This window comes from Ixodes scapularis, unplaced genomic scaffold (assembly GCF_016920785.2).
Source record: "Ixodes scapularis isolate PalLabHiFi unplaced genomic scaffold, ASM1692078v2 ptg001934l_1___fragment_2___debris__unscaffolded, whole genome shotgun sequence".
Taxonomy (NCBI): Eukaryota; Metazoa; Arthropoda; class Arachnida; order Ixodida; family Ixodidae; genus Ixodes; species Ixodes scapularis.
Genome location: NW_024610210.1, coordinates 97,161 through 124,999, shown reverse-complemented (window position 1 = coordinate 124,999; position 27,839 = coordinate 97,161). Strand labels below are relative to the sequence as shown.

Sequence of the window (27,839 nt, the reverse complement as noted above, 5' to 3'; positions counted from 1 at the left end):
GTGTGCTTTGAGGAAATCGACGCCCAGGATGCACTGCTCCTCGATAGCGGCAACGACAACAGGCAGCGAAGCGTGAAGGCTACCCACGGTGAAGTGTACAGTTGTGGAGCCTAGTACGGCTACCATGTCTCCCGTTGCGGTTTGCAGAGCATAGCTGTCAGAGCTTTGTGGAACAGCACGATTCGCTTTCATCAAAACTTCCCGTCTAATTACCGAGGTTGTAGCTCCGGTATCAACAAGTGCGCGTACCGAAACTCCGTCGACGACGCCCTGAATGTAGATAGATGTAAGTGGTGCTGTCAGGACACGCGTTGCTGTGATTATCCGCGGCGATGTTGCTGTTGGCTTCCGGCTGCTGGGGTGATACGTGGGACATTGTGCCCGCGTGTGGCCCTGCTGATGGCAGTTCCAGCAAACTGGGGCTGGAGGCGCATGTGTTGCTGTTGTCGGGGCTTGCGGCTGCGTAGGAGGCCTCAGAACCGTAGATCGTGATGCTTGTCGAGCAGCTTCTATCTCCAGCGCGCCCGTGTGTGCTGCTCGGAGAGTCTTGGGGCGTGCTAGGCGAACCGCATCCTTCACCTCAACGGAGGAGATGGCGTCAATGAACGCCATGGTTGCCACAGCGTCAATTGTGTCTTGTGGGCAACCAGGAAATGCAAGATGGGCGAGGCGCTCGATGTCGTCGGCGACTTGAGAAACTGTCTCGGTTGCAGACTGAGGACGGTTGCGAAGTTGGGCGTGATGAAGAAAGCGGAGGGGTCCTTCCCCGTAGCGCTCGTTCAGTGCCGCGACCAAGGCTTCGTAGGAATCGCGGGTGTCGGGTGGTAGGTAGTGCAGTACTGTCAAAGCTGGTCCGGTTAGATGGGCGGCCAAGGCTTGTGCCTTTTGAGCCGGAGACCATTGGTTAGCGTCAGCAATGAGGTTGAACTGGGATACGTAAGGCGCCCAAGGAACGGTACCGTCAAATGTCGATGGCTTGAGACGCAGGGTTGAAAGTCGGGTAGCGTTCTGAACCGGGGGGCTTGCGGTGCGCTGCTCCTCGAGTTCAGGGAATCGAGACTCCAAGCGTTGAAAACGTTCTGTCATGGAGGCAGTGAAGTCCTGAATGGATGATGTCATAGTCTGGAGAAGCAGGCTCTCTCGTCGAGCGTAGGACGCTTCGGCTTGTTGGAGCCAGCTTTTGAAGATGGCCATGGGTTCGGACGCTGTCGGGTCTGAAGAAGCGAGATTTTCGGCGCCGGTAGTTGCGGTGTGGTCCCCTTCGGGACTGGTAGGAGGTTCCATTGCCCGGGGAAGGCGTCGGCCCGAACGGAGCTCCACTTCTGACACCAGTGTTACAATTTCTGCTTTCCTTTTTAACTGGTTTAATCACCGCACAGAGAGGTCCGACATCTTCGGTGGCTGGCTTCCAACTGCCTCGCGCACACGCACGAGCACGACGAGCGTTCCCTTCGTCGCGTGCCGGTTGCTTCTCTTTTATGTTTTTTGTTCACCCCGCACTCAGCGTCTCCGCTACAATATAAAACAATGTCAGTGATGTAAGGAATAATATATCAATTGTAAAAAAAAACAATTGCACTGTAAGCAACGGGTGGCGCTGCGCTCACGCGCACATTTCGTTATCAGAATTACATGCTTTTGACTAGAAATCGCAGCGAATAAAAAGGTAACTGTGACTACTTGTAGTAGAAAGCAATTTACAGGTTCTCCGTAAATTGCTTTCCATGCACCCACACACTAAAATGCCGCCGCCTGCGTTCACGGAAAACAATATCCCGGACGTCCTCCGCTTGAACTTTAATGTCGCGGTGAACATTCAAAAGCGCTATACTTTGTTTCAGCTTAGGTCCAGACGCAGCCGATGCTAGAAGCGCGAGCTCCGGGGTTTCAGCGTCCCTGCCATGCACGCGGGTTCGTGCAGTGCAAGCACTGTTCAGGGCCACATGCTCGCGCCTGTAGCATCGGCTGCGTCTGGAAGTCGAGCAGTCGCTCATTCGAAGTGGACGCTATCAGGTGTGTTTCCAACCATCGTAGTGAAGAGAACGAGCGCTCAGTTTCCGCTATTGTTAAGGCCAGAGTCACTAGAATGTTGAGTAGACGATGGACGTTCTGAAATAGGGCCTCCGGACAGAGAGGGCTACCGCCTGTATACCGCAGACGTGACGGGCGCTTCACGTCTTTCCCTCTTGCATTGGACGCCTAAAATTTCCCTATTTTTGGCGAAGTTTCCTCGCTTTGCGAAAATCGTCGCTCACGGATGCGACGAAGTCCGTCTTGCTTTCTGCTTTGAATGTCAAGGTGGCATCCGATGCAATTCCTAATTAGATTATTCTCTTCGTTGCACGGAACATCAGAAAGTCCGAAGAGACAAGCCTTCATATTCTCACTACGCATGGGCGCAAAGGTAGTCAAGTTCCTTTCCACGATCGGCGTGTAGTTTCTGTGTGGTACGTCTTGCCATTTTTCTGAGTGACGGAACGACGAGTTCGGACTGATGACTTCTCCTTACTCCGAGGATATGCTGCTGCTGCCTTTGGACCACGCTCTAAGATAAAGCGGTCTAGCAAATAAACCTTTAACAGATAATAGATTTTTGTTTTGTGATTGCTCAGGATTACCTTCGCCCTAAATTTGGGCCCCTAGTATTTGTGCTCCAATCGCTCCAATTTTTGAGCGTCCGGTTGCTCCAATTTTTCAGCGTCGAGATTTTTTTTTTTTCTGCCGCTTTTTTTTTTTGGTGAAAGTATACCTATTTTTGTGTTTTGTCTGGCCTTCACGCGTTGGTAATGCAGTGCTACCTCAAAAAACGAAGGGAGTTGTGTGCTGTGAGGACCGCAAGTACGACGACGGTAGAACATTGCGCCACCACGCCCGTATTCCTGTAAATGAAGCCTTATCTGTTTTGAAAAGTGACAATGCAGCTTTACCCATTTTATCTTAATAGCGCTGCCTGACCGTCCGTGTCGGCGAGCTCACCCTGCGTCATTGAGGGGGGGGGGGGGGAGGGGGGGGGAAGGGGGGGGGGGAGAATGCCGTTGAACCCCTCCCGAAATAAAATCCTGGCTCCGCCACTGGCTGCCTGGATGCGCTGCTTCAAGGCATCGAGTGTGGGGATGCGGCCCTTGTACACCTGGGACTTCACAAACCCCCAAACGAAAAATTCGCATATCGTGAGGTCTGGCCGCGGCACGTTCCGCGATCCCCGGCTCATCCAGCGTCCTGGGAAAGTGCTGTCCAGCCAGTGTCTTACACTTTTCGACCAGTGGGGTGGCGCACCATCCTGCATAAAAATGCATACGTTGGGTTGCATGTGCAGTGCTTCCAACTCGGGAAGGAACTCATCCTGCATCGTTTTCATGTAGGTGCTTGCAACTATGTTGTTGAAGAAAAACGGGCCAACGACGACCTCTCTCCAGATTCCGCGCCAGACTGTTACCTTCGGCGACTGCAAAGCTTTCTCGAGATTCCGGTGCGGATTTGTCAAACACCAATAGCGGCAGTTCTGTGTGTACACCTGCTCGTCCAGGTGAAACATAACCTCATCACTAAACAACAGAAACTGAAGATGGGATGGATCTTGTGCAATCCTGAGGAGGTTGTCTCGGCAGAAGTCGAGCCGCTTCTCGTAGTCTCCGGGCAACAACTCATGGATCAGGCCAAGCTTGTACGGGCGCATCTCGCCGATAACTCCGCGCACGGTGTGCGTGGATACTCCGAATAAACGCTCGGCTCTTCGCAGAGACAAGTGGGGATCTGCCTCGAAGGCCCAGACGATGGCGAAGCCGAGCGGTTCCATTTGAGGAAGGACGTGGAAGACGTGCGCTTTGTTCTTGACGCTACATTCTTCTGCAAAACGCCGGGCCCACATCCAGATTACCGTCTTCGAAGGTGGCCGTAAGCTCAATTTCGAAAAAAAATAAACTTGCGCTTGAACTTTTTGAAACTCCTCAGTTAGGTGTACGAAAGTACGACCTGACCTCGTTGCTTGCGCGTTAACTGCCGCATAAGGAGCACCAGTTGGTAATAAAAAAAATCATGAATATGGAGCATTTAATGCAGGTGCGCGTAGATGACTGTCGGCGTTCGTGAACCCAGAAGCAGACGACGTCTGCTTCGGTATTGATGTGGACACCTTTTCATAAAAATAATTCCCAGTGACATAAAATTCCAGATAATTCATTTAGTTTTGTTTCCTTCTATAAATAACCGACAAAGGTATGGGCAAAGCTAGGATACTTTTGTCAGGTATTTAAACTTTGCCGCCAGTCGTTCGGGTTAGACAAGCGGGGGAGCGCGGGAAGCTTCGGACAAGTGGCGCCATCTGCGAGATGCGGTCGCAAACAGAGCTATTTGGTCTGCTGCTTCTCACGGACGGCGTGGAAAGGAGGACGACGAAGTTAGCCAAGCTAGAGACGCTAAATCTCTACCTCTTCAGAAATTTGGGTTGGAAACGTTTTTTACTGGTCCTTTGGACCAGATATCCTGGGTGGATATCAGCATTTAGGGCATCGCAGGCCGCGGCACGCCGCCCAGCTCAAGGTATGTCTACATCAGAGATAAGCAGCACCATACCAGCTGGACAACGTTCAGTGGGCAGTTCAGAACAGGAGCCAGCCCTGGACTGCAAAGATCCTGCATGTTCGCAGTCTTCATCGACGCCCTCCGTCGCGGAGATGGTTGACATGGACAGCGAAGGCTCCACTGGGGAATGGAATCTCGTCACCAGAAAAAGGACAAAAAGGACGTGTTCGTGGTCAAGCACGGAAACGGTACGTCCATCAAAGCGACAAACCGATGACTTTACCATAATCTTCGTGCCAGTTAATCAAGACACAAGATTAACATCTCTCAGTAGCCTGAAGCTTACGGAAGCACTGAAAGGCATATGTCAGGAATCTGCCTGTCAGGTCCGGTACAACGACCGTCTCAACCTGATCGCCGTCGAAGTTCTGAACGAACAAGCTGCACAGGCGCTTCTGAAAACCACGGACTTATGTGGTATACCGGTTCGACCTTACTTAGCTTTGTCTGGGCCCACGACAGTTGGCGTCATCCGGGACGTTGACATGGACGCTACAGAAGAACAGCTAGAGCATAATCTCCGCTCAGAGAGCAAGATCGCCGACATCAGACGTCTTGGAAAGTCGCGCGTCGTGAAACTCACATTTCAAGGCAGTAAACTGCCAAACTATGTTCTGCTGGGGTATGTTCGTCACCCTGTGTTGCCTTATAAGGAGAAACCGCTCCAATGCCACAACTGCGGCGGATTTGGTCACAAGAAGGTCTCCTGCACGCGCGCTATGGCTTGCAAACGATGCGGAGAACACCACGAAGCAACCGATGCCATGTGTCAGTCACCGACACTGAGATGTGTCAACTGCAAGGGAGATCACGAGGCCACATCACATGCCTGCCCGAAGTGGATCAAAGAGCGGAAGATACTCACTTACTCCAAGACCAATTCGATTGGATTTCGTGCGGCCAGGTCAGCCTTGGAGGGCGAGAAGGCATCTCGGTCTGGCGAAGAGGATGCCCAGCCAGAGATACTGAGTAAACAGGCAAAACACCTTTCGAAGTCAAGAGCTGTTACCTACGCGTCTGTAACTGGAGGCACCCATTCTTTGCCTCCTAATACAGAAGGTGCCCACGGAAGTGCTGGGAACGGTGCGCACGCAGCGGCTACATCGGAACCTCCGAAGCAAACACCCAAGCAACCGCCACAAACACGACAGCGCTCTTCCACACAAGAGGGAGACGCTGAGGACAAAAGCGCATCTTCTGGCGAAGCACCTGGATGGACGTCCATAATCAGAGCAGCTGCGAACATAGCCTTTACTATATTGAGAAACATCGAGGCATCATGGGCCCGCGCAGTCACGACGATTCTGCAAACTATGATTCCTCTTCTTGGGGTATGTTAGCAGGACCCTCGAATGACCAACGCTGCCAACAAACAAGTAACCCCGGAAACAGTGCACAAAGAATACAGCAGAAAACTCCCCCTAGAGAAAGACGTAGCCCATTGTTTCCTTCTATCCTTCAGTGGAATGTAAATGGTTTACGCACACGTTTGGCCGTTCTCCGCCAAACTCTTGCAACTGAACGAAGAGATGTACTGGCTCTACAAGAAACGTACGTGATCCCAGGAGAGGTCCGTCTGTCTCCCTATGTTTTTCATCACAGTGCAACTCTAAGTACCGATGGAAGATCGCGAGCTGCAATATTGGTCCGTGACGATGTATACCATGCCCCCCTTGATCTTTCGGACTTGTCTTCAGAAATTGCAGAATACGCCGGGGTGATAATCGCAATTGGCCGGCACGTCACAACGGTTATTTCTGCATATATTTCCCCGCATGGCGTATGGGACGCAAAGGTGCTAAAAGAAATTCACAAACGTAGCCGAGGACAGCTTATTATATGTGGAGATTTCAACGCACACAATGAGTCCTGGGGCGGTACCCGAACGGACGCCAGGGGACGACAGCTCGAAGACACTGCGGCAGCCCTAAAACTGCGAGCTCTTAATGACGGGTCGAAGACATTTTGTAGACGTGGATCTAACGCCAGCACAATAGACATAACGTGGGTATCGTCACAAGTTGTCGCCTTGTGGACAGCCCAACCGGACACTGGAGGGAGTGATCATGTTCCCATCAGGTTAACACACCCCAGAGCACCTCCAAAGAACCTCAAGGTCTGCAAAGTCACTAACTGGGACCTATTCCGCCAGTACCTCTCTTCTGCCATTGTAGGCAACTATGAAGACCTTACTACATGCATTGCGGAGTGCCTGCGGCTTTCAACGCGATCCGTCACAGTTCCAGTTACAAGCCCCTCTCCTGACCTTGATTGGCTTAACCTACGAGCAGCCCGACGGCAGGCACAACGAAGGGCGCTTCACACCAACGCCTCATGGGACTGGACTCGCTACAACCGAATTGACGCTAAATTCAGGCGACACACCAAGGCACTTCAGCGGTGGCAATGGAGCCAGGACTGCGCATCGCTTGGTGGTCCAGGTGGAGGCAAGCGCGCTTGGAAGATCGCTCGAGCTCTCTCCGGCGCGAAGGTTCCACGACACCCTATTGCAGGGTTTGCAATCAAATCTGGTATGTCCATGACGGAAGTGGCAGAGCTATTAGCGGATGAATTTTCCCGCTCCTCTATTCCACCACATCAATACCAAGAAAGATTGACAAATCCACCGCCAAGCCAGGTTAGTCAACCTCAAGACAAAGAGACATCGTTGGCAACTTACTCAGACTTCACCCTAAAAGAGCTCACTCAAGCGCTCCATCACTGTCGAAAGAAAAGCGCTCCGGGCCCCGATGGCATAACCTACCAGTCGCTCAGGAACGTGGATCCTGTACACCACCCAGGCATCCTTGAAAAGCTCAACGACATATGGAGGACAGGAGCGTTTCCAGATGCATGGAAAGAATCGATGGTAATTCCCATACTCAAACAAGGGAAGCCGATAGAAAAATCCTCATCCTACAGGCCGGTTTCCTTGACGAGTTGCTTGGGAAAAGTTCTTGAGCGAATGGTTCTTCAACGCCTAACCTGGCTTTTGGATAGAGTGGGTGCCTTCTCGCACGAACTTGCTGGCTTTAGAGCCAAGAGGTGCACTGCGGATGCAATAGGAGACATTGCCTCAACCCTAGAAGAAGCCAAGGCTACGGGGCAAATGGTACACTGCGTGTTCCTCGACATCAGTCCTGCATTTGATACATTGCCACATCCAACCATCATCCACCGACTAAAGCATTTTGGGGTTTGTGGCAGACTCTTATCTCTTATTGAGTCTTTTCTTTCCGGTCGGTCCATGAGCGTGAAACTGCCAGATGCCACTAGCACATCTAGACATATTGCTCAAGGGGTACCCCAAGGAAGTGTATTGAGCCCTCTTCTTTTCAATCTTGCCATGAGCGTCCTCCCTCGATGTCTCCCAGCAAAGAATCGAGCTCTTCGGATTGGCATGGCAATCTACGCGGATGATGTGGCGTTGTGGTGTGTCGGGCCCTCAAGGAACGCTATAGGGATCCGTAATCGACTCCAGGTGGCACTGGACTCTACTACACTGGCCATAGCGCGACTAGGCCTTACTCTATCTGCGGAAAAGACTGCCTCACTCCTCTACCGACCCACAGGCCGAGCACCACAGAATGCCCTACTACTAAAACTTGCTGGAACGCCAGTTAAAAGGGTGAAAATCCACACGTATCTCGGCGTTATTATCGACGATCGGGTGACATGGAGACCTGAAGTACGCAAGAGACTTCAACGTTGCCGTCAACTGCTACGTGTCGTTAGACAGCTTGGAGGCTCCTCCTGGGGTGCATCCCAACGTGCACTACTTCAAATGTACAAAGGGCTCATCATGTCCAGGCTTCTCTATTCACTACCGCTACTGGCTATTGCAAGGGCACAAATTCGAGACATCGATGCTTTTCACCGGTCCGCACTACGAAGCTGCTTGGGACTGCCTCCTTCAGCAGAGAACGTGGCTACAATTGTTGCAGCCGAAGAGTGGCCGCTGTCTTTAAGACTTGAAGAGAGAGCGCTGCGCAACATCGCTCGTATGAGCAGTCTCCCCCCTGCGGACACAATCCGTAAACATCTCTTTGCCCGGCCAAACTCTCACCTCGGGCGCCAAGCAAGACGATTCAACTTTGAAGTTGGAGCTCCTAGCGAATTTATCCTCCCCCAACCACCACATTCCACGCGTCCTCCCCTGGAGATACATGCGACGCTCCCAATCCCACAGCGCAAGGCGAATGTCCCAGGGTTTGTCGCTCGCTCAATCGCTCTTGAGCGCATAGACGAAGTGTATGACGGTTGGGTTCATGTTTATACAGACGCCTCAATTAACCTCACCAAACGGACTGCCACGGTTGGGATTACCATTCCAGAAATGGGCTATGATATATCGGGCAGGCTAAATTTTGTATCGTCGTCAACCACGGCAGAACTCGTTGCCATCTGGGCTGCTCTTGAGTCAATTAAGAACACCTCCTCACCAACAAAAGCTGTCGTACTCACAGACTCAAGAGGTGCTCTTCAGCAGCTTCAGAGACTTCATAATGCAACCCCACTGCTGGCGAGAGTCGCGTCTGAGGCAGCGGCAGTTGAAGACATGGGATGGTGCCTTGCTATGCAATGGATCCCGTCTCACGTCGGGATTCCTGGCAACGAACGGGCTGACCAGCTGGCTGCAAAAGCACATGACGATCCAGTCCCAACCTTCTTACTGGATCGCTTCAACGAGGCTCATCGATTCATCCGTGAGATCCTCACAGAACGGCATCCACATCCTGGGGTCGCAACGGGGAGGCCACCCCCCGTGGTTCCCCGCAAGCTCCCCAAGGCTGAGACAAGCCTTCTCCACAGGCTTCGAGCTGGTTGCCCATACACTGCCAAGCGGCTCCACATGATGCGTCGCAAAGCGGATCCTAACTGCCCCACCTGCGGCGACCCAGAGGACACAGAACATGCCCTTCTGGTTTGTTCCACACATCACGAGGCCAGAAGAACTCTTTTCCAACACTACACACTATCTGGCCTGCCATATGGAACTATTACAGAACTTTTGAACCCTAGAGGAACCAGAGGAACAGCGGAGAAAGCCTTCCGCGCTCTTCTGCGCTTTCTACGTGACACTGGGCTGGCGGATAGACTGTGATTTGGTCTACTTCGCTCTCTAACCAAAGGCTCTGAACTATGTTGATAACTAACTGGGCGGATATTTATAACTAGATTAGTTGTAAAAATGGACCTTTTAACTCCTTTTTTTTTGTATATAATCTTCATCTTCCCTCTTTCTATCCTTTTTCCCCAACAACCAGGTAGCGACTCGCCCGTTAATTGAGGCCCACATCTCCTGGTTTCCCCCTTTCCCGACACCCCATAATAAACAAACAAACAAACAAACGGACGGCGTGATCTCACAGGCGAAAACAGTTTTTTAGCTCCAACTTTCTATTCCGGTAATGGGAAATGTTGACATTTTGGCATCCTGCTCCAACGGCTGGGGCTACGTTTTGACGGAGTTGGAGCTCCCCGCAATGTCTTGTCTATTTTTTCGGTGCGAAAAGTCGAGTTCAGATTTTCACTAACATCCGGTATATTCTTCCAGCTGAAGAGGTCCGCACGGGCCTCAGTATCTTTCTAGGGAAAATCTCTGCCGCGCAAATTTTGTTTATTTATTTTTTAATCATTTATCGAGCAAGCACACACTCAAAATTTCGAAATAATCATGTAAAACTGGGGAGTGGGCGCTGGGTACTCCGGCGACTTTTTGAGCAAGCTCAACTAACTATATTTTCTGACTACTCGGCCTTTACCCTTTCCGGTATGCTATTTAGTATCGCGAAATTCATAATAGTTATTTCGAAATCGGCAAATGAACATGATGCAAAAACCAACATTCAAATATACCCGCACTTTTTAGTGCCGTGACGTCAGTGGAAGGGAAGCGTGCCAGTCGAGCGAGCAGTCTAAAAAATAGAATATGCCAATCATTCGTTCCGTGCTGGAGCGCGGGGACTGAAGCGAGCTTCCAAAGCATTCATTTGACACCATGAAACTGCTTCGAATCAGTTGGGAACAAATTCTACAGTCCAAAGAGTGAACCCCCGCACTTCCACTGACGTCACTTTTTCGCTGTTGCCAGTAGATACTTTCAGTTTGAAAAACACGGTGGGGGCCAAAATTGTAAATTCAATAACTTCGCGAAAAAAAATTATTTTGATCTAATATTTGGGATACTATTTTGGCAATGTTGTTTGGCGAGTTTGGCAAAATTTCACGCAAATCGGGGACCATGAAGAAAAAGCCGGAGTACACAATATCTTAATTTTATATGCCCCCCTGCATGAGTAATTGAATTTATACTGCTCCAATCGCACTCTAGCGTAAACTCTGTTTTCGGTGGCAACATTGGAGCTCTGACGTCACACAACAAAAGGCGAGCATTTCTGTCTCGTTGTTTACCTGCGAGTGAACGCCTCAGCGTGCTTCGTTTTTGTTGTTGTGCTCGACTTGTTTGGAGGTTGGGTGAGATTTTTGTTGCGCGGGTGGATGCCACAACCACCGGGCAGCACATGCGAGCCAAGACCTGACGTTCCACACTTTTCCGCGAGGCGTGCAGTGACGAGCAAAATGGATCGTCGCCGTGCGTAAGGATTAGGTTCCCGTCAAGATCGAAATCCCGCTTATGCAGCAATCATGTCACAGAAGAGGGCTACGAGCTGAGCTCTAAGCGGACAGAAGGCGCGTATAAGCTGAGGTGTGATGCTATGCTAACGATATTAAACTACGTCCATCCACCCCTCGCCCAAATCGGATCAATCAATTTGTTTATGCAGCGAAACCAAAACCTGGGAACGGTACCAGAAGTTGTATTTAGCACTCGTGCAGCCAAATTCTGTTTGACCCGCAGGTGAAAACAGATAGAGCGTGGCTACGATTCACCAAGCTCGTCAAGTCAAGTGACGACATGCATTTGAACGATTCGCCGGTTGCCTTTGACCCGCGGTCATCGCCTCTGAGGGAATGACCCGCAGCCTCGTCACCGATCCAATGGATCCGCCGAAATGTGTACCCAGATGCCGCTTCGTGTACCTAGTTGCCTCTTCAGAGGCGAAATCTGCATCCTTTGCTTTGCAAGCGCTCCTAGTTCGATCGGTGGCCGTCGCAATTGTGTTTGTGCGAAACGGCATACGTTTTCGAGTAATATACTGCTAAAAGGCGTGACTTTTCTTGCACACGCTTGGGAACTGCACTAAAAGAACCGTGTTTCAGTAGGGTACAGCTTAGGGGACTATAATTCGAAACAAAATACAAGACATCCATCGACCAACGCTTGTTATCCCGACCGTCCGACAAAGCTTTGCGTTTTGTGACGCCACGCAGCAGCTACGGATGTCAGCCGTTGACACTAGCGAAATTCGGGGTGCAGTTTCGTACATACGCTCATGAAAGGTTTAATTAATAACGGGAGATCATATATCAAAATAAAAATTCCGTTTGTCTACATGAAGGCTCCCTCGACGTAACGAGCGCAAAAACTTAAGTACTTCCGGTTTCGACCAGACAATCCCTTTAAGTGGACAATCTGTAAAGATGTGATTCTTGTCTATTTTCCAAATGTTAAACATTTGAGAGAAGGGCGCTTAATGTGAAAATGGTGGATACTGAGTATTTTACGGCACGTGTTTCTCGTCGCCGTAACTCTATATGTCTGATCCGCGCACCGGCTTGAGTTTCGCTCTAGCCTTTTCCAAGGTACCTGCCGTGTTTGTATTGTGGCCACTACGCAAGACAAGTTCGACTTGCGCTTGAGACGTTCCGTCACTTTTCTTCTTATTGCACCAGTAAAATTTCTTTTTGCGAATTTAGTGAATAATCCAATCGATAAATCGTTTAAACGTTTGCAGGTCACCTATAGGCATGGGTTAATTTATAACATTTTACTTAGAAGAGACAGCAGTGATAGGTTGGTCATTGATTGGACACAGTTTACTGCGCGTCTATTTGGCTCCGATGGAAAAGAATTGCAAGAGAAACAATGATAACACTATGAAACAAAAGTAAACGCATGTCTAAGTAAATATGTCAGCAAGCTTTGAAATAGAGCATAGACTATCCAACTACCTGTTCGAACGCTTACTTCGTGTAAGTCGGCAGCAAAAGGTTTGCAGGGCGCGGGAGCACCAGCCGAAATGACTGGTTGAGCCTTCTAACGGCGCGCTGCCACTCTCAACATTCACGCTTCGAGAATTAGCTTTCCTTTGTGCTCGCAGTCATGTCTTTTTGGCTCATTTTCGTTCTTTGCTCACGAGGTAACCGGGACCGGCACAAGGTGCCGCTTTGTCAGCCGTCATGCCGCGTGTCCGCCTCAGCCACCGTGATGTGTGACGGAGCTCGCACGCTACAGATACCATTTCGCGGCACCTTGCGCCAAACCCTATTACCTTGTCGGTGGGTTACCATGTTCTTCACTCCGATGCTCTGATTGGCTCGCGGAGCCCGTATGTTTTTCTATTTGCCAAGTTATACCAAGGCGGAGCGTGAACGGTGTCACTGACGGGCGGCGGAGAAAAGCTCACCGGAGAAAAGCTCACCGGAGATAAGCTCACCGGAGAAAAGCTCACCGCAAAACCGGCAGATGCGGAGAAAAGCTCACCGGCCTTTGAGCGGATGCGGAGAAAAGCTCACCGATTTATTAACTTAGCGGATTCTACGTCAAACGTGGCAATTTAACACAATTCGCATTCGTCACTTCATTAAAAATATGTCATCTTTTTTGTAATGTTCTTGAAGTTCATTGGGCATATTTCTAATTGCTCAGAAATTAGTAATCACCCATTTTGTATATTAATGAAGCCGCAAGTATAAAATCAGAACATCGTACACCGGTAAAAAAGACGACAATTAATTGACAAATGACAGTGCGCCGTCGGTTCTGTCAAATAAAGAGGTTTGTTCTTGACGAGTTGTATGAATAGTGGTGTGTGAACCATTTTAGCTCCATATATTGTGTAGTGCCTAATAGATAAGTAGGTCTTCGTTGATGTAATCAGTGTCGGCTACGCTGTTTTCTTTCTGTTAATTTCACTAACAAAACTTTAGTTGCGGGAACAGCTTCGTCCTGCCGTGTTTTGTGGTCTTCACTCCGTCATCGTCGTTTGAGCGGTTTTCATCATGTATAAAGTTTACCAACTCGCCCTATTCGCTACCTTACAGAAGACTACTTTTTATATAGGTCACGAGTAACAACGGTGCCAGTGTGCAGCTCTGAACGTCATGAATGGCTCACCGTAGAAGGTCACTATCACGCAAAAGGCAACGTGTCGAAACACAAGCTCGAACGGCTAGAAAACATGCATGTCCGTGGAAGAAAGAAGCCTCAATATCCTACTGACTGTTTTATCCTGTTTTCAAAGGTTAACTAAAGCTTCGAAAAGAATTTCAGGCACCGCGTTGTTGCGTATGCGCTTTCGGATTTTCGGCATTTACAGTTTTGATTTTTAGGTTTTAGGCAGACATTATTAAGTTTTCGAACTTTTTCCGCTTCGTCAAGTTCATGAAGTTTTCAGTTAGGCTTTCGTTGCCTAGAGAGTAAGCCACAGAAAACACTCGCTCACAATTATTTATCTGGGAGCAATATGCCCAATAAGCTTACAAATAATACAAAAAAATGACATTTTCTTTTTTACTAAGCTGTCGAATTTTAATGAAAATAAATTGATATATGTTACGCATGGATCCAACAGCCTCCATATAAAAAGAAGAAAATAAAAAAAATCGGTGAGCTTTTCTCCGCATACGCTCAATGGCCGGCGAGCTTTTCTCCGGTGAGTTTATCTCCGGTGAGCTTTTCTCCGGTGAGCTTTTCTCCGGTGAGCTTTTCTCCGGGATTCGTCACTGACACCTTTAAAGGGATACTACAACGAAATTTCGGCGCTCATTTTTCGGTCTATATGTTTTCAAAAAAGCCGCATCAAATCGAACATACGAATATCTTGTTAAAAAAGTCACGAAAAGGAATCTTAAAACGAATTAAACGATTCTCAAAGAGCACCTGGTGGATGTCGCTAACGCCTCGCTTGTAATGCCCGTCTAGAAACCTTGACAGCTAGTGACGGAGATTGTCTCGTCTCCGGCCACGACGAGAGAAGAAAGGCAGGAGGAACTCCCGTCTTCCCGAGAATGCCTTTTGTGTGTCGCAGAAGTAGCTATTGTCCCCCTACAAGATTATAGAAGATAAACCCGTCACTCAAAATTCGTACAAAAGCAGCCGCTTCGGTGGCTGGAACCAGACTTGTACGTAATCCGTTACAAGTAACGAAATTACTTGTAATCCCTTACATTTATCAGTAATTTTGTAACGGAATAATTACATATTTTCTAGAGTAATTTTAAAGTAATTCCCTTACATTTATGACGTAACGGATTCCTGGTAATCCGTTACATTTTTTTTTTGTCAGGACACGCCCCCCCCCCCCCCCCCCCAAAAAATCTAAATAGTTTTTTGTTTTTTTTTGTAAAGTCGAGCGCAGTGACACTGTCACGCGAATTGACCAGCGCAAAGTGAGGCTTGACACTCTTCAGTTCCGCAAAGCCTTTTCTTGCAACACCAAGCCCCTGAAACTATTTTTTTAGACCCTAACAACAATGTAAAAAAATCCAAATAAACATTTCTACAAAAAACAAAAAAAAAAAGGGGGGGGGGGCGGCAAGTTATTTCCGGTACTTTTTAGTCCCTTTGTTTTTTTTCTTTGCGGTGGAAGACGGGAAAAGCAGGGCACCAAGTGATTGTGCGCCTCTTCGAGAAGCTCGAGGCGGTAAGTGCACTGAAAATAATTAACAATGTCCTTCTCGGTTATAGTGACTAGGACCATTTTCATAATGTCACAACAGGAGACAACGCTCCGTCTACCCTACCCTTTTTGTGAGTCAGCTTTTTGCGAGCACTTAGAAAATGGTAATAGTCTTCCTTTCTTCGTCCTGTTTTGCCCCAGCAGGACGAATCTTATCTCAAGCAGATATTTTTACAAATAAAACATATTGGTGACTGACGTAGACTTGATATTCTGGGCCTGAGGAGAGAGTGAAATTCGTGAGGCGCCGCTTACTTAGTACTCTACCCTTTGCTGCCCGTGGCACCAGCGGACGTCTATCTGTAGAACACCGGAGTAAACTGCAGTCGGTTCGTGCACGTGCGTTTTTGAACGGCACCAAGAAAGGTACACAGGGCAAACGCACATTTACATTTCCTTGTTTTAACCGACGTTCTAATTAATTGTTATTATGAGTGTCCTTCGTTTTCTTTTATTACTTATATTTGTATACTGGAAACGTATTTTTATTCACCGTCTCAAGTGAGGCTCGAACTGTTCAGAACCAAAGGAAGAAGAATATCGAGCCAAACCTTATTTATTATTTAATTATCACCTTACTGTTACAACTATGTTTTGCTATTGATGACTTCCACAGCTTCGCGATTTAGACAATGGAGAATTTTAGTAGATTGGTCCGATAACACCGATAACGATATCCGATACTTCGCCGCCGTCTTTGCGTATGCATCATATCGTTATAGGGTACCGTTATTGCGGGTATCGGAGGTATCGGAAGGATCTACTAAATCTCTCGAATAGCAAGCAATGGCTGCAACGACGAAGCCTTGCTCTACATTCGAGGTAAATTGTACTTCCCTTGCTTCGCTGAAAAAGCTCAATGCAGAGCATGAAGCTTTCGTGAGGAACAAGATGGCACTCCCATCCAGTGCCTCAGCCCAAATGGTGTTCAGCGTAGCAGTTGGCATACTGAGTAAGAATTAACGCAAAATGTCTGACGAGACTTTCGAGAGCCAGCAGTTGCTCAAAATACTTAAGGTCATTAAACGAAACACGTTGCAACAATAGGAACTTGAATAACCCTCTTCCCTTTGTTTCTTACTTGAGGACAATAATGTCAAAAGTAACGCCACGAAAGTAACGGATTACTTTTTGGAGTAACGGTTAGTTACTTTTATGAGAGGGTAATTGTAATTGTAATAAATTACAATTTAGCCTTGAGTAATTGTAAATGTAATTCCTTACTATTTTTCAGTAACGTGTACAAGTCTGGCTGGAACGACTAGGCCATCCTCTCGGCGTCAGCCTCGCCATAGCTTTGCTCGTCTTGAGACGACCTACGTCACGATTTCGTTAGATGTCACGTGGTCTCCGCTGGGCCTTCTCCGAGCGCTTGCCAGAGTGGGCCGTTTATAACGAAAAATACAGCCACCAGGCTCAAAATACAAACGTGCGGTTGTCATTTACGGGTATTGTGGATCATATTCAACCTATTTTTGAACACGACGGGAATATTTCAAATTTCGTTGAAGTATCCCTTTAAGTAACGCAGACGGTGCAGCTAATTCTTTTCGCGCGTATCGAAATCTTGGTGTGTTTTTTATACGACCAGTTTGATAGTACAATAATAAACTGGCAAAAGTTATGCAGCAGACTGAGGAAAATTCGCCAGCATTTAAATCAAGTGATGGCCCCATGCGAATCTGCTAAAAAAAAGTCGCATTTATATAGATTATTTAAGGTGTTCATCATGGTCGTAGTCACTTCGATCTGACTGAAAGAAAACATTACAGTGCGTATTATTCGACGCGAAAAGTAAAATATCATAGACGGAATGAATATCGGGGGTATTTTTTTCATTCTTGTACCCAGGGACAATGGGCAGGTACAGTTACGACGACCTCGTACAGGAAAGTGGGTCCCTGTACAGCTTCGAGGCGAGCAACTTCAAGACGAGGACGCACGAGCGGAAGCTGGGTATTTCGAACAGCATGACGTGGTCCCTGGAAAAAGAGACGATGTTCTTCAAATACTCTCTCAAGCGGAATATCTACTTGTGCCGACTTTCAGCTGAAGACGGAACGCTTAGTCAAAAATTCTGCGTTTCATTGTAGAAGATAAACTATATTTATGATGTTACGACGAAGCTGGGGCACTGACTGTGGCACCGGACACGGGTAGCAGCTTTGCTCATAGGTAAGAAAGTACCCGCGTTTTGCTTTATGCCCACAGCGTAAACAGGAATACATATTGTCTAAGAAATATTAGGCTACTGTCTACACGTCCTGTGCACAAATTTCTGAAGGAACATGTGGAAGAACTGAGCCCCACCAAATGAGTTTTATATTTTCCAGGCGCTCGCGTAAGAAAATGTATTGAAAGTCAGGCCTTCGTACCAGCACGTTCGAGATACTCCCACGGAAACTAATGAACTGAGTGCGAGTCAGGAAACGTAAATATGTATATTTTTATATTTCAAGAAAAAACACATAAAACAGGCGTTTTCTTTTTGTTTTCTTAAACCTAACATAAGATATGTAAAAAGAAAAAAAGCCGAATTTATTACAAGCATTACAAACATCTGCGCCCCTCATTGTCACTAATTTGAGATGTTCAGAATATTCTTCAACACGAGGCGCCTGTCTTTTAACTAACTATTATCCCATTACCGAACTCAAGTGTATATCGTTTTACTTCTCGCTCCGTCTCCAGGTGACAAGCAGGTGTTCTTGGACTTCGCGGCCAACCCCATATTCATGGACTGCGGTGATCCCGACGGCATGACTCACGACGCCGAGGGAAAGCTTTGGGTATCATGCTGGGACGCCTCGAGAGTCATCAACATTAACCAGCAAACAGGATGAGTAGTCTATACTCTGTTTCAAAGCTTGTCAATATATTTAGACGTGCGTTTGTTTTTGTGTCATAGTGTTATAGTTTTTCTTGCAATTCTTTTCCATCGGAGCCAAATAGACGCGCAGTAAACTGTGTTCGATCAATAACCAATATATAACTGCTGTCTCTTCTAAGTAAAATGTTATTAATTAACCCATGCTTACAGGTGACCTGCAAACTTTTAAGCCATTTCACGTTTTAATTATGGACTAAATTCCCAAAGAATATTACTTATGTCATAAGAAGAGATGTAACGGAACGTCTGAACCGCATGTCGAACTTGTCTTGCGTAGTGGCCACAAATACAGATACGGCAGGTACCTCAGGAAAAGCGACAGCAAAGCTCAAAGCAGTGCGTGGATGAGACGTATAGAGTTACGGCGACGAGAAACACGTAGCGTAAAATACTCACTATCCACCCTTTTCACAATAAGCGCCCTTCCCCCAAATGTTTAGCATTCGGAAAATAGACAAAAAGCACACCTTTACAAATTGTTGACCTAAGGAGCGCCCATTGCCAAATGTTACATGATTATATCCAGACATTTGAGTGTGTGCTTGCTTGAGAAATAGTGTTAAAAAAAACACGAATGTACGCGGCAAAGATTTACCATAAAGATATATTGAGGCGCGCGCGGACCTCTTCAGCAGGAAGAATATACCGGGTGTTTGTGAGAAATCCGAGCCCGGATTTTTGCACCGCAAAAATTAACTATGCATTGCGGGGAGCTCCAGCTGACAAAAAATAGTCCCAGCCGTTCGAGCAAGATGCCAAAATGTCAACATTTACCATTACCGGAATAAAAAGTTGGAGGTAAAAAACTGTTTTCGCCTGTGAATGACGCCGTCCGTAAGAAGCAGCAGAGGAAATGCCTATGTTTGCGACCACATCCCACAGATGGCGCCACTTGTCCCCAAAGCTGCCCGCGCTCTCCCGCTTGTCTAACCCGAACGTCTGGTGGCAAAGTTAAAATACCTGACAAAAGTTCCGTATCCTTGTTCCGAACTTCATCGGTTATTAATACTAGGAAACAAAACTAAATAAAATAACTGGAATTGTATGTCACTCGAGTGTTTTTATGAAAATGTGTCCACAGAAATACCGCAGCAGGCGCTGTCTGCTTCTGTCTTCACGACGCCGACAGCCATTTACGCGCACCTGCATTAATTGTACATAATCAGTTGTATTTTTTTATATTACCAGCTGGTATGCCTCATGCGGCAGTTAATGCGAAAGCAACGAAATCAGGTCGTACTTTCGAACACCGTACTGAAAAGTTTCAAACAGGTCAGGCGCAATTTTTTTTTTTTTTCGAACCACCTTTGAAGGCGGTGATATTGATGTGGGCCCGGCGCTGTGCAGAAGAATATAGCGTCAAGAACAAAACGCACATCTTCCATGTTTTTCCTCAAAAAAAAAAGAGCTCGGCTTCGCCACCACATGTCTCCTCGAAGAGCCGCACGTTTGTTCGGAGTAGACACGCATGCCGTGCGCAAAGCTATTGACAAGATGCGCCTTACAAGCTTGGCCTGATTCATGAGTTGTTGCCCGGAGACTACGGAAAGCGGCTCGACTTTTGCCGAGACGAGCTCCTCAGGATTGCACAAGGTCCATCCCATCTTCAGTTTCTGTTGTTTAGTGATGAGGTTATGTTTCACCTGGACGAGCAGGTGTACACACAGAACTGCCGCTATTGGTGTTCGACAAATCCGCACCGGAATCTCGAGAAAGCGTTGCAGTCGACGAAGGTAACAGTCTGGCGCGGAATCTATCTTCCGAATGTTACGAAATGGCTAAGAGGGCGTTTATTGTGGAAGCGGTAGATGATCAGTATTTTACGGTACATGTTTCTCGACTCCGTAACTCTATACATCTGATCCACGCACCGCTTTGCGCTTCGCTGCCGCCTTTCCTGAGGTACCTGCCGTATCTGTATTGTGGCCACTACGCAAGATAAGTTCGACATGCTGTTAAGACGTTCATTCACTTTACTTCTTGTGACATCAGTAACATTCTTCGGGATTTTAGTGAATAATTCAATCATTAAATGGCTTAAAACTTTGCAGGTCACCTATAGGCAAGGGTTAATTAATAACAGCTTACTTAGAGAAAACAGCAGTGATAGGTTGGTCATTGATCGAACACACAGCTTACTGAGCGTCTGTCTGTCTCCGATGAAAATAATTCCAAGAGAAACTATCATAACACTATGGAACAAAAATAAACGTATGTGGAAGTAAATACATATTGGCAAGCTTTGAAATAGAGTATAGACTACCCAACCTGTTTGCGGGTCAAAGTTGATGACTCTTGAGGCGTCTCAGCATGCCACGCAAAGCTTTCTCTCGACGTCGTCAGTCATGACGTGGGGATCACAGCAGTTAATGAATACGGGACGGCTCGTGAAGTTTAAACGAATCTGTTTGTCTCCTTAAGACGCAGCGGGAAGTAAAATGTTGTACACATGACTTCGGTAAAGGGATATTAGGTAATGAAAAGACAGGCGCCCATTGTGAAGAATATTCTGAACATCTGAAATTATCGACAATGAGGAGCGCAGATGTTTTCCATGTAATGAACCCTGCTTTTTCTTTTTTTACATTTCACTTTCCAAGTTTAATGGCCAGCTCCACTATATTCCGAATATTTCATGATAATGAGTAATTCCGCATTAAAAAAAGCACTAGTAAAAAACACAACGTATTTTGCTTCTGCAAAAAAAAAAATGGAATATGTATCGTTAGAACTAATTTTTAACACGATCTGAAATTGAAATTGAAATTCCGGCTCTGTCAGGCAACATTGGCCTTGGGCCGCCAAGAAGACGGCTATAACGTGGTACGAATTGTCACGTGATCCTCTACGCGACGACGGGCGGTATGGGGCGTACGCGTGCCAGGCGCAAGTGTCGTCTGCGCCGCACTCTTCACAGCGTTTTGGGGTGTACGACATTCGACGACGCCTGCATAACTGCGACATAAGTCGACGCACGTAATGTCCGTCGTGTGAAGGAAGCTTCAGACAATAATCACAAACTGTGAGACGACGACGGCGGTTGTGACGCGAGAGAAGGCGGTAACGGCAGGACTGCGGCCATGGACCACGGCGGGGCGGCCGGACGGCTCCCAAGAAGCGCGCTGCGCAGGCGCGTTACGCCAATCACGTGGACACCGCTGAGCGCCGAGAGGACACAATAGGGAGTTTTCGTAGACCGCGCTGTGCCCTCCGCTAAGCGTTCCGCAACGGAGAAGTTGCTACTGCGCCTGCGCGCCGATAGCCTTGACTGTGGAGTTCCCGCTATCGTAGCGGGTTGCGGAGGGCCTTGCGGGACGGCGAAAACGATCTACGAAAACTCCCTATTGCTGACCTGACCCGTTACGCTTGCCCGGAGACATAAAAACAAGAAAAAAGGTGCAGTGGCGAAGACGTTTGGATCAATGTTGGCTACGCCCCCGCCGGAGCCTTGTCTGCGCTGTTGGTTGCGCCGCATCCATTCGCCTGCTTGAGTTAGCCGATTTCGGCAACTTAGCGAGTCGCAAAGTTTGCCGGACCGTTCAAGAAACATTGAGACGGAACTAGCTCGTTATATTTGACGTGTGGTCTTCGTAGGTATTACGAAAAGGAACTGCATAGTTTTATTTTTAATGGAGCGGAGTTGTTTTTCAAGAAAACTAAAAAGAAACCCTGTTGTTTTTTTCATGAAATTTCACACCGATTTTGCGTTTCCCGATTCCCACTCAATCCATTAGCTTTTGTGGGACTATTTGGAACGTGCTGGTACAAACGCGCGATTTTCAATAAATTTTTTTGTGCGAGGGCCTGGAAAATATAAAACAAATTCGGTGGAGCTCAGTTCTTCCAGATGTGCCTTCAGAAAATGCTTCATAGGACGTTCGCTCTTTCCACCTCAATGTGAAGGCGAAGCCGATCCACCTCTCCTCCCTACGCCTGAAATGCTGAGAGAAAACAAGTGGAAAGGAGGTGACTACCGACTACATCACGTCTCGCGCTGTCAATATTGCTCTATAATTTGTTTTTCGCGTAAAGTTAATTTTTTGACACACGTTTTCTAACCAAACTGACAAAAAAAAAAGAAAAAAACACGTTTTTTTTCAGGTGCTTTTTAAACAGCGTGAAGTCGTAACACACCATCGCCGGGGTTGTTACGCTTGACGTCGGAGTATAACAGAGCCTTTACTCTCGCCGTCTCGTCACATATCTAGTCATTGACATCATTCGCACAAAAAAACAACAACGAATTATACTTACAGCTGTCGGTAATTTTGAAAGTGCACTTCCCTGAGCGAGACTCCGCAACTGTACGCGAAAATAAGATTAAAACGATATAGAATCCTCATCTTTGTCTATATAACTCTAACTTCCAAGAGCGAGCAAAACCATTAAGTTACAGATATGCAATTATCTTGAGGTGAAAGTCTCAATGCTTGAGAAACACATGCTGGGGATTGCATTATCAGCAACGCCAACAAGTCAGTCAACGCCATTTGGCACTTGCGGGCGCACTTCGCAGGCGGAAAATGTTCTGTTTCCTTGAATATATCATCCACCACAGAGACCTGGCACACCACCAGACTTTGCAAAAAATGGCCTATCTTTCCATAAAAAAGAGCAAAAAAGCAAAGTTTTGAGCAGACAGAAAAAAATAAATAATATCCCGAATCACTACTCGCAATTGCAACGAAGCACGAAGCGAAAAGCAAACGGCGCATTAGGCTATTTTGAGGCACGGCGCGATGCTGATAGTCTATACTCCGTTTTTCAAAACCGTCAATACACTAAAGATCGAACCAATATTCGTTTCCTCTAATAGATTCAAGTTCTCACCCCTTGCACTGTCTTTGACAAACTAGAATTCTCTTACTAACGAAATTGGTATCGAATGTCATAATTCTGTATTTCGCGAGAAATGCTTACATTTGCTATTGTGATTATTTTCTATTTTTCTTTTGTTCTATTAGTCTTTATTGAGCGATACCAATCTCAATGTCTAAGTTTATTTCGGCTGCTTAAAACAGTTTTTATGCATACGCGCGAACATCGCTCCAGATTTTAAAATTGCCTTGAAATAATATTAACTTGAAGTAATCTGTATTTTGCGCGAAATGCTCAACTCCACTTCAATGATTTCCTTTTCTTAGGGAGTTTTTGTAGACCGCATTTCACCCTCCGCTAAGCCCTCCACAAGGCAGAAGCCGCTACTGCGCCTGCGCGCCGATGGCCTTGGCTGTAGAGTTCCAGGTATCGTAGCGGGTTGCAGAGATCCTTGCGAAATGGCGAAAACGCTCAACAAAAACTCCATATTCTCTTGACTAAGTCTAACTTCGTTGCGCCTGCCAAAATTTGACTTATGTATATTTATGAACTTTCTTTGTGCAGTGTGGGCAAATTGGATTGAACGCAATTTAAACTTTTTAAAATTGCGTTATATTTAAACTCGAAGCTGGCGCATTCATTAATATAGACTATGAATTCACTATATTTCCAAAGTAAAAAAACAAAAACCAAAACAAAACTGGTTTTGTATATAAAAACATTGTCGCTAAGCCTTTTATCACAAAATCATTAGAAAATTGTTGGGGGCTATTCTGGCGTTTACTACGATTGAAGAATTTTTGAAATAAAAAAAAATACATAGAGTTGGCTTACATATTCTTCACTTAATTTGGCCTATATAAGCGCCACAGTAACACATATTATTTTTATTGTACATTCAAAGTATATGCAAAGATTGCTTTTGGTCTCTCTTGGTTCACTTACGCGATGAAATCTCTCCAGAATTTTAGGGAAAACGTCCAACAAATTTAGGCACCTCTGTAGTAAATCCTAAAGTGATAAGTTAAAAAACCGATTTATGCGGCCATCTTAAATTGCGTTCAATTCATTTCGAACGCGCTGTATATTACAAAACTTGTAATATACAGCGCGCTGTATATTACACGCGCTGTATATCACAAAATATTACAAAACTACTTTCTGCATTTTCGCACTTCCCCCCATGTAACACATTGCTCGGAATGTCATTGAGGGGTAAAAACTTGAACTTGAACATGACCGCACTTCACGGACTGGAGTACGTGGACTATACAGGTTCGAAAGTTTAAATATTACACTAGTTATCTACAGTTAAGGACCAGACCTTTCCATTCTCTTTTAGAAGTAACAATGTTAGTTGTAACACCTTATATTTAACACTAACCTCGTAAGGGAATAATTCGATATTTTACGACGTAATCTTCAACTAATTTCCTTACTTAAGTAAGGGTGTGATTGTTATCTGTTACATTTTGTTTCATTCACCAACAACAACATACAAAACGCAAGGCCTGTCGTTATTCGGATGCTAAAAACTTTCTTCACTTCACCTAAAACCTCGACAATTCAAATCCTATTTCTCATGGTTGTTCTTCAATTGTAACTCGCAAGCTACTTCGGCCTCGGCCAAAGCGAAAGCACACTGATACAAGGCACCGGACCCTCGGCGCCAACAACAGTAGGCAAACTCTGAAAGTCAGTGTTTCCATCCAACGAACAAAAAACTGTCAAAGTGCACGCGAGCTTGTGCCATGGATCTGCGCGCGCCTTTACTTTTTGATCTTTCACTCTTTTGCTTTCCAAGATGCGGAGAGGACACAAAACAATCGTCGACTGCGCGTCTTGCAAAACAATGCCCTCCTCGGTTATAAGGACGACTAATATTTTATGTCACAACAGGCGGAGAAGCTCCGTTTTCTGCCGAATAAATTTCAACGCAAAAACCGACTGAAATTGATGTGACATTAACTGGCAAGCTGCTCAAAATGTATTAGAACACACCATCTTTGCGAGAAACTAACGTTTATTTGATTTGGTTCTGTTTTTCATCTAATGTTCTACAAGCTTCAAGTTGCCTATCATCTGTGTAAGGCTTTTCGTTTCTCATGTTTTTGTTTTAAATTTACAATATCAGGATACGTTATAGGTAATATATGGTAACTTTCAGCGATGACGGTACAGCGGTAATAAAATCGCGCTCCATAGCTTCTGGATGTCCGGCTTCACAATGAAAGTGCTTGCTTAGACCTTCCGGGAGTGGAAGTATTAAGTAAAACTCTTATGTAGGTTGTATTTTCAAAAATAAAGGATTACGGTTGTCTATGTGGGGACGCTGCTGTCGCCTCGCCTGACACTAGGCTAAAGAAGACCGAGCTGTGCTACGGCCGACCCGTGCTATACGTGGGTTTTGGACGGCATAAAAAAAAACATGCGTATATATTTCCGCTTCATTCGACGTTATATTTTTGTTTTCTAAGGGATTCTTTGATGTTTTCGGTGTCATATATATTAAAAATTCAATCTTCTTATTTACCGACGTCTCAACCAAGGCACGATTTCTGCTCAGAGCCAATGCAGTAGTGATATAATAGACTGACCTCGAATTTATTTATAAGGTGTGATTACTGTGTCTTGCCTTTTTTCTGTACCACTGTTTCCCAATATATTTACAGGCTAAAATATGTTTATCTGATATATTGACATACATTATTTTTATTCGAAGTTTTAGTATATGTATTCCAATGTTTATTGCTTTGCGATTCCAACAGCGCCAAACTCCGACTGTAACACCGTAGCATTGCGCTTACGCCAGGACAGAGAGCCGTTCCAGGTTACTCAAGGAGCGCGCTGTGCAGTGCGTCAGGCATTCGTGTGTGCCTCAATTGAATAAGTGTTCAGCGCCTTGGACGACATCTTCACTTATAAACGGGGCAAGACGTCCGACTAGACTTTCGAGAGCCAGCTGTTGCTCAATGTCACTAAAGTGGGGCTGGTGGCAAGAATAAACTCTTCCACAACACTCTCGTGTTTTGTCTCTTGCCGTGGGATAGCAAGGTAAAAATTAACGCCAAGAAAGTAGCGGATTACTTTTTTGGGCAACGGTCACTTACTTTTGTGGAAGGGTAAACGTGAATGTAATTACTTGCAATTTAGCGTTATGTAATTTTAAATGTAATTCTTTTTTTAGTAATGTTTGCACGCCTGATGCAGACTGTACAGATTTTTTTTTTCAGATTGTGACGAGACGTTCCGTATTTTGAGAATGAGAGACTGTGTTAACGATGAGCTATGTGGGATACAAGCATCTTTGTGAGCTACAGCCGGGGTCCCATTGCTCCCATACCATACAAAGGACAGTGTACAAGCACGAGTCACGGCAATATTTCTGTTTCGAATGCCGCGTACCAAGATTCTCCTTGAACTCCTTGCCATGAGGAATAGGCCTCCTTCTCTGCCCAGGTGGCGCTGCGAAAAGAAAGGACTCGTTAGGACTTGTTCTGCGTACTACAAACTTGAGCGTCTCAAACTGTCACACATGTAGAAACGTGCCTGCTCTGGTGCGAAATGCAAAAACGAGGAAGATGAAAAGGAACAAAAAACTCTTAAGGCCCGTTTACACTCTTGCGACCTCTTAAAACTGGGTTCCATGAAACCTCTTACAACGGATGGATGGATGGATGAATACGGCTGCGTTCTTTCGATCGGGCGGTAGCTTACGCCACCTAGCCATTTTGTTTTACCATTTAAGCTTAGATATTTAAATGTGAAATCTCAACGAGAGGATACACAGGCGCCATGTATTGGGTAGCACTGTGAACTTGGCGGTCCGGCATATTTTCTATTTCTCTCGCGCATTATCCTTTCTTGCTTGGCTGGAAAAACTTTTGTCAATGTTATAAACGTGCATTTCTTAGAGGTATTACGCACATTTGATCTCGGAAATACCGCAAAACCTTCGCTCTAGTGAAATGCAGTTCCAGGGTCACCGCAAAGATAGCGCAAGCGTGACAGTGTGTTCTCTCGTCCTAAGAAATTGTTAGAGGTTTTATAAAGTGTCGTCTGTTTCGGTCGTTCTCGGTTGCGAGAGTGTGAACGGGCCATTACACCGTCTAAGCAGAGGTCAATGCTAAGAAGATAATAGCGACAACCAAGAAACGCCTTATCACGCAATCCAAAGAAATGGGGAAAAGAAAACGTCGGGACGCCAGATGTTTTGACGTCACCACGAGAGATAAGATATGCGTACCCTTGCGGTGGTGGCAAGGATGTGGGACTAAATTATGACTTGTTGTACGTCACTTCCGTCTGGAGGGGACTCAGCGCCGCACAAGGGAAGTGCCAACCCTTAGCAGGAGCCGTATTTTAGGTTGCGAAACACGGTACCAGGGGGCTCGCGGCTGACACGTTCAGCCTATACTGGAAATCTAACAATCCACGGCTAGAGGTATATGAAAACGTCTGGTGCTTGGAATAAAACTTCTGGCTCCGGAATCTTATCCCCGGGCGCCTATTTTTAGGGCACAGGCGATAGACCCCCTAGCAACGACGCTCACGCCGGATTGGCTGCTCGTAGAGATGGACGCAGCTACATGCGCACGCGCTATTGCCTGCGTCACAAGAAAAAAGAAAAAGATAGGGGGTTGCAAGTTTCCCCGTTTTGCTGGAGACTTTCGCAGTTCTTGCGATGCCAACTTGGATTTTGGATACGGACGGCGCGGGTACCATGTCTCGTTATTGACGTCCTT

General features: G+C 46.5%; 1 pseudogene; it reads left to right on the top strand.

Moving 5' to 3' along the window:
• The first annotated feature begins 6,053 nt into the window (after nt 1-6,053).
• On the top strand, nt 6,054-27,568 carry LOC121834625 (annotated as a pseudogene).
• The last annotated feature ends 271 nt before the right edge of the window (nt 27,569-27,839 follow it).